Below are 8,463 nucleotides of genomic sequence, written 5' to 3' on the forward strand. Positions count from 1 at the left end.
TCCACTGAGTAACTCTGCTGAAGATATCTGCTTTGCCAGTAGCTAGAGGTAGGAGAGATAACCCACCTCAGGTATCAGTCCAAAATTTGCAAGAGTTGCCTTTGTGCAATGCAAGGATGACTTTGATGGTCCTTAACCTTTGCACAGAAGATTTTCTCGTTAAAGTGATCTGGCACTACTCAATAGAAAAGAATTTTCCAAGGAATACAGTAGGTAGAGAAGGACAGTCTTGCACCGTTCCTCTCCTGAAATAGTATCCCAGCAAAATTCCTAGGGCCTAAAACTTTTCAGATCTGAGCCTCTTCATTTCTGACAACATTGTCGATGTTGCACTTGGTGCTGCAATGATTCTCCCTTAGCCCTATTATGATGAACTAATTTAAATGAGTTTTTTTTTTTTTTTTTTGGTGTTAGACGTGGTATCAAAAAGCCTTCTGGTATCATCAGCAATAATTATAGACACATTATTTTAGCATTTATCTTATCTAATATCTGAGCATGTAATTGGAGGGTGTCCAGGCACACCAATGATGCTAAAGGAGCTTGAAATGCCATTGTATAAGTAAACAAACACATGAAGACTTTGATTCTCAGCTATGTAGAATTTAATGCTCTACACATCTTAAGGCAGTGTTATTTCACTGTTAAAGTGCAGCTAAAAAACAGAAATCTGGTCAAGAATCCTGAGTCCTATTTTAATTTGTGCATTTGCCCAGTGATAAAATTACCATCATGTAGGCACATATTTATTACAAAAGAAAAAATAATTCATTATATTCATTGTTTTGCTTGTCCACATTAGATTTCAAAACTATCTGGGATGATGGAAGAGAGATTTAGGATCTGATGCTTAGTTTTGTAAATTATTAGGTTCTATTTTTTTTTTTTGTACATCTGAAAAATGAGACGAATTAATATCACCAAACATTGTGAAACCATTTGAGATGTAAAGTATTGTATCTACTTCTTATGCAAGAATAACAGTACATTTCTGAGTGTGATGTTAAAAGCTTCCAAGCTAAAAGCACAGCATACAGTGGCTGCCATAACAGTACAGACCCAGTCCATCTCCAAACAGTGACCTCAGAAAGGCTCAAATCCTTTTTACATTACTTGTACTTAATATTGTTTCTCCATGGCAGGAACTAGGTGATATTCTATCTGAGAAATTCTGTTCTCTGAAGGTAAAGACCTGATAGTTCTCCTAAGTCTGCAAGCATGACAACCCACAAAGCATGACTGTACAAAAATTGGTGAGCCATTTCAGTTGCCAGTCTGAAAACCCCAAAGATTAATAACATGAGAAGTAATTCTGGCTTCTAAAGATGGTATTGGATTATGTCACTGCATTCGTTTCTTTGCACAGGAACTAAGCTCTTGGTGAAGTAAATATATTCATGGTCTCCCTGGAGCTGTGTTTTTCTTTTTTTTTTTTTTTTTCCTTAAGTTAGACAAACTAGAAAAATAGCATGCCAAAGTGATGGGGACTCATTTCAAAACCTGGGCTTGAAGCTGACTGGCAAAATCTGTGAGGAAATGAATCCCCAAATGTCTCTTTTCAGCATTCTTGACATGGTTCTCTCTTGGAAATATGTTCACTTTGATGTTTCCAATGTAAAATGTTTTAATTTTTCATTTTCAAATGCTATTCTTCATTAAAAAAATGATTTATCTTAAAAAAAAGATGAATTAATCTAAAAAAAAATAATAGAAGTTTAAACTGAACAAAATATTTTGTCTTGACCTATAATTAACTTTTAAAAAAATTCATCATAAAATTAAAAATTCCAGTTTCAGTTTTATTGGAACTATTCTTTCCCCTCCTTAGCTTTTGATTCAGTCTCTGAGCCAACTCCCTCCCTTTCTTCTTCTGAAGGGTAAATTTTTCCAGGTCATACTTTGGCTTAATCTGCTCTGTTTGTGATCAATAATCAAGCCAGGTCAACATGGCCTGACTTTAGAAATCTCACATTAACAGGGATCGTGACATTTTACTGTTCTCACTAGACACCCTGTAGAGATGTTCAGTGTAAGGAAAGCTTTATTTTATCTGTGAGTGACATATTGACCAATACCAATGAATCGAGATAGCAAATTTCTGTCCAGGAAGAATGATGAGCAATAATAATGATGCTGAATAAAAACAGCACACGCACACAACCAAGAGCTGGACTTCTTGTCTGAGCATATAAATCTGAAGGGTTTCAAATGCACAGTTATCAATCCAGCTGGCAAATAGTTGTGCCACTCCCACTGAATTTTTGGCATGAAGATTTCTGAGACCATCTTGCCAGAAGATCATTAATAAGTAAAGGAGCTGAGAGGTTAGGCTGCCTGGAGTAACTTAATAGCTGCTCAGTAGGTATCCTCCTGTCCTGTCCTGTCCTGTCCTGTCCTGTCCTGTCCTGTCCTCTCCTCTCCTCTCCTCTCCTCTCCTCTCCTCTCCTCTCCTCTCCTCTCCTCTCCTCTCCTCTCCTTTTTTCTATCACACCTAGTGTTTTGGCGGAGCAGATCTACATGGACCTTTCAAGAAAACAAACAAAAGGGCAGCATTGCATCCTTGTCCTTCCAAGAGGGTGATTTAACTCAACAGAGAGACTCTGGGGACAGAACTAGGTTCCATGCAATGCAAGGAATCACCTAACAAAGGGCCCCAAAGGCTCATCCTAAAGGGTAGGTATGTCAGCAGTTACTTTAGTTTGTTAGGACTGATTCTGGATGACTGCTAAGGCATCATGATGCACTGACTTCTTCCAAGGCACTGGGTACTGGCAGGGAAAGAAAAGTGCGTCTAGATGAGCTGAAGTCGTGCATTTTCACACGTCCTCCACCTGCTCCCCTGTGATCCAGGAATGCAGGGATGTCTCAGCATAAATCCCAATCTAATATCATAGTTATGCTTGACCTACTGCTAATAATAGCTCCACCTACTTGACATGGGGCAAAGCTCACTGACGTTTGTAAGGCCATCTGGGCCTTACGAGTGAGATACAGCATGAATCAAACACGCTGTACTAAAAGCAGTGCTGACATTGCTATTTAATTTCATTTCCTGCTAATAGGGACCTCATCAGCCTGGAACAGGGGTTCCTGCATAAGAACCCCAGTAGAGAACCTGTACAAATAATTTTCTCATGTCGCTATTTATCTCCCATTTCTAGAGACACTGGCTCACCCAAATCCCTCAGGAACATGCCCGGCCTGTGCCCAGAACTTGATTTAAAGGGGGAACAACCTGTCGGGTCAAGAGAAATGGTTAATTGTAGCAGTGCTCAGTTACCTCTGCATGACCTTCCTTGCAGACATGGGCCGGAGTCTCTCGGCAATGCCGCAGACATTGGATGACTCCGCTTGCACTGTTGAAAGACAGGGGTGATAAATAGTGTTTGAGCCATGTTTCTCCCCTCCTTCAGGCAGAATTTGAGAATCTCAGGTATACGGCCTTGGGAGAGTGATTCACGAGGTACCACTTGCACCGGCTTCCTCCTAGGGTGAAAGCTGACACTTCCAGGACACTGACCTCGAGCCTGTACGCATTTTAAATGTTTCAGCACCCTCAGGAAAACCACAATTAGATGTTACCTCCCTGTACTTAACACCCAGAGACCAGTGAAGCACATGGCTAGGGAATGAGTGTTTGAAAAACAAATGTCAGAGGTAAAAGAAAATAAAATTAAAAAAAAAAATCAAGTAAAAATATAAAAAAAAATAATTGCTGACACAGTTGAGTGAATTTAAGCTTGTTTGGAAGCAAGATGCATACCTTTTTGTACCTCCCCACATATTCACCTTGCTGAAAAACAACCCCCCCAGCCAAAAAAAAAAAAAAAAGCAAAAAGCAAAAAGCAAACCCACACAGATTTTACACTTCGTGGAGGCAAGAGGGTGCTTCAAATCTGCCTTCATTATACAACCGTGTGGGGCTGGGCTGAGCTGTGCAGCCGCTCCTCATGCATTCACCTCCCGTGCAGCACACAAGCTGTAGATGTTGGCAGCTGAGTGTAGGCAGGATCTCAGATATCATGGCAATATAAATAAATAGAGAATGATGATATGAAATATACAGGCAGATGGAGGGGCTGATAATGAGATAGGCTGATAGGGTGGTCAGGGTAACTGCGCTTCAGCACATGCATAAACATGTGGGTTGTGCCCCTTACCCTAGGGGCAAAATATCCAGCATCCAACATGACACACACATGGGGCCATTCAGCCAAAAGCACTCCAATAGTAAGAATAAATCTTCATTTGTGCAGCATGTTTCAAGCAACAGCACTTTCTGTAAGGATTTTTTTTTTCCTGGTAGATATTTGTAAGTGGGACAGGTATAATTCGACCCCAAGATTTCAAGAAAAAGTTAAAAAAACATAAAACGGCAATATTACCTCCACCTATCTTCACCCTTTTAGGTGGGAAAATACCCAGATGCCATGGGAAGTGTGATTTTTTTGTTACATTTCCAAACTTTTTGCTGTGAAGACTGCAAGGGAAAATGAGAATGTCACAAGATTGCAGCCTTTTGCTTGACACTTGAACAGTTTTTCGGTGTGCAAACAGTATTGTAGTCCTGTGCAAGCTCAGTAGTGACCCTGGATTTCTGCTTGTGGACATCATGCTGCCTGCAAGCTTTTTAATATAATGGCTACTAAAATTCTCTCTACTTTTGGTCTGGTTTGATACCTTTTTACCAAAGACCAAAACTCAGGTTGAATTTGTTGTGGAAATTTGTGACCAAAATAAACAAAGGAAGTGTTTAAAAGTTGTGGAATGACAATATTTCCAGAGTAAAATATTTCCTTTAAGAAAATAACAATTTGATCTGACTTTTTTAAACTGAAGCTTTTTGCATTTTTTCTTTCCAGATGGCATTTACTTTGAAGGATTGACCTAAATATGAAAAGAAGATAAGAAAGAAAGAGAAGTTTTAAATGACTTCCAAATGATACTCAGCATTTCATCTTCAGCTGAAAAAAAATGTTTTGGGCTGACTCAAGTGATTTTTTGTTGTTTGTTTCATTAAAACCAAATGAAAACCTTCAAACTTCCCGTTTTGCTTTGCTTTGACTCTGTCATTTTTTTTTTCTCTGCACTTATTATGCTTGGCCACGCCACTGGAAAACACAGTAATTCACTCAAGTGAGTCACCACTGGTGACCTCTTTGAAAATACTTTTGGTGATACACCTCAAACATCTCCAATCTTTCACGACGTCTTTCCTCAGTTTATGGAGTTCCTTTGTTGATTAAGCATTGCCACACAGTGCCGAGGGAAAAAGCTATTACCACAAAACGAATACAAGACGCAATGTGACCTGGCCCATGCTATCAGAACCATCAGTTTTCCAGGCAGGGAGAAAATCTGGGATTCTTGAAGTGTTTCCTCCTCAAATTACAGTAGGAAATGGGAGTTATCTGTCCACATAAAGCAGTCAAGAACGCAGTCACTGCAACAACTAGGCAAACTGGGCTAAGAAATGACCTTTTTTTTCCCCTATGGATAAATGGCATGTTCCAGTGGTGTCTTGTCTGAGACATTTCACAAAAGGTAATCAGGCCGTGGTGCAAAAAAAACAAACAAACAACAAAACAAACAAAAAATAACGCTGAACTTTCTGTGGATGTGCAATGCAAACAAAACCGCAGCTTTGCCTTCCCCACCCTTGCACCAAAACTATGTTGAGGTTTTGGAAAGTATATTCATATTTTCATTTTCACTCCTCTAAGGTAGGACAAGAAGCAGGATGTGCTGAAATACCACATGAGGCAGTCTGGTCTGGGTAGGTTTCCAGCACACTTCTGCAGAGCTCTTGCAGAACAAAACCCAGGCTCTTGTTTGCGAGTGACTTTGGAGGTGGGGCTTTTCCCAGGAGTTGAAACCTTCACCCAGCCTCGACATCCTCAATTGAAAAGTTGAATCTTCACTATGGGTGACAGACCACGGTTCTGGTTTATGGAGGTAAAGGGCAAAATAAAATCTCCTAAACTAATTTTAGGGTTGAGGCTGAAGTGAGCTGCACAACTTTCTGCTCTCACTGAAGCTGGGGCAAGTTTGGCCCCTATCTTGAAAGAGAGCAGAAGTGGGCCATCTGATAGGGATGGGTAGTGGAGGAGTCAGGGAGAATAAAGCAAGATTATTTAATAGGAGAATTACATTCTTTTATTTGCATTGTTTCTTTTCCTAAGCTCCAAGCTTTACATAAAGCTGTCTCTGTTAAAACATTGTGTAGGGCTTTGGTATTGGATTGACAAAAAGACGTTTATACTGGGGCTTAATGCAGTACAGAAACAAGGTATAGTTGCTTTAAATGAAAATCAAGGGTAGGCAGCCTCGTGAGAGCCCCAAAGTTTAAACAAATTACAAGAAGTATTTCTCAGGTGAAATTGGAAAGGGTGCTCTGTGATGCAGAAGAGTGGCCATGAGTCCTCTGTGTTCACACCGTCTTGGGTATTGTAAGGAGCTTTCTTGTGAAACTGTTTGCCAAACCAGAAGTCCTAAATTGAAATGTGTTGACAGAAAGAATCTTACTACTTACTTATAATTTAAATACATCTTGAGGCAGGTTATGGGATGATGTGGGTAAGTCATTACCCACCCTCCTTCCTTCCTCCCTGCGTCCTGGCACTTCTTCCAGCGCCGGCCATGGCTGCCAGGGCACTCGGCATTTCGGGTGCTGATGCTGGGCACCGTCCTTTCACCCTGTGTTTCAGAGAGGGGCAAGGATGCTGGAGACTTGGCAGGATCAGGCCCTTCACCTCACGCAATCCTATGACCCAGGGAGCCCACACACAGATTTGTTCTGTAGCACATAAACAACTTCATTTTACTCGGAGGGAGGGAGATGAGTGCTTTGAACAAATGATGCATTAAATCAGGGCTGCCAACTGCACCTTGATATGAGTACTTTATGCCAAGATCTGTCTATCTATCTATATAATCTCTTATATTCCCAGCTCTTCCTGCTCATCTATCTATCCATCTCTCTCTCTCTCTCTGTATGTATCTTCCTTATTTCAAACTCTTTCTGTCTATCTGTCTGTTAATCTACCTACTTATTTTGATGGCTGTCATCAGAATAACATCTATCATGGTGTTTTAACTATGCTGGCAAAGGACACGTTACAATTCCCTTGACAAAATAACAGTTGCGTTCAAATCAGGCCCCAGTTTAGCATAACTGAAGTCAAGAAAAACAGCAGCTGGGTGGCGGGTTTTATTGTCTAGTGGCTGGAGCATGGAGCTGGGGCTGTAGGATACAGTCCATGGTCTGCTGTGGGATTGTCTCCTTGTAAACTCTCTTGCCTTCATAAAGTTTTCCTCCTCGTTTTCACTTCTACGCTCTCCAAGCCTGCTGTAGGTATCATAAATGGGTTTCTATTTTTCACCCAGCAAACTGATCCATGGCCTTTGTGGCAACTCTGGGTGCTACCAAAAGGAAATTATATCTTTTCTCCATCCTGTGCACTTACATGTGAGAGGGCACCCTCCACCGCTCTTTAAAGGCATCTGGGAGTCAGCTTCCATTTTGCATTTGGGCTCAGTGCAGTAATTAATTGTACTCTTTCCTCTGAGTTGATCAGACATTATTATTATTATTTCTTTCTATTTTTATTTCACAGTATCCAAAAGAAAACAAATCTGACCTTTCTCTTCTTCCCCCACCCCTTCCTGCTCTGTTGTCCCCATGTTTTACTCTCTGTATATAGTAAAACACATGCTTAGCTTACTTGGATTGTATTCACATATATTAACTTCTACAGCCTGCAGCGAGCAATGAAAACCCATCCTAGCAGGGAAATAACAGTAGCTGCACATTGGCTGGTAAAGGCAGAGGAAGAGTTTCAATGTACACAAGGAAATCGAACCTCCAATTTGCATAAGACTAGACTGTACTAATTTGTTGAGTGAATAGATAGATGAGAAACAAAAACATGCCTTAAAGCATGCATGAAGGGTTACTGCAGAAACCAGTACCCCAAATGGGGCAGATCCAAAAGGGAAGCCAGCAGATCCCACTGGCTGTGCTGGAAGTTGGTGTTGATCAAAGGGTGAATAAAGATCAAATCTTAATCTGCTCCATGAAATCACAGCCCTGACATTTGAAAGGCAGCAGGGAACTACCTGGTACTAAGGGACTCTCCTGAAGTGATGGTATATCCAGGGACATTCTCAGGATTTCCTAGGTCATCCAGAAACCTAGGATTATTATTTTTTTTCAGGGTTTACCACCTGCATCAGCCTTCCCAGAGCCTGACAGAGAGGCTTTGCTGGTGAAGCACGGAGTGAAGCAGATGGGAACATGATCTCACTTCCTCTCCCTTCTCAGTGAAGTGTTTGCCCCTCTTGCAGACAAAACTTAAATTTCCCAAGGGGATGAAGTCAATGGAAGTGTCTGGGACTTTTTGTCTTTGTTACCTATGAAAGAGACAGTCTTTAGGTCTGGACTCAAGAAACACGATCACCTCC

This window comes from Cygnus olor, chromosome 1, assembly GCF_009769625.2.
Source record: "Cygnus olor isolate bCygOlo1 chromosome 1, bCygOlo1.pri.v2, whole genome shotgun sequence".
In the NCBI taxonomy this organism is placed as follows: Eukaryota; Metazoa; Chordata; class Aves; order Anseriformes; family Anatidae; genus Cygnus; species Cygnus olor.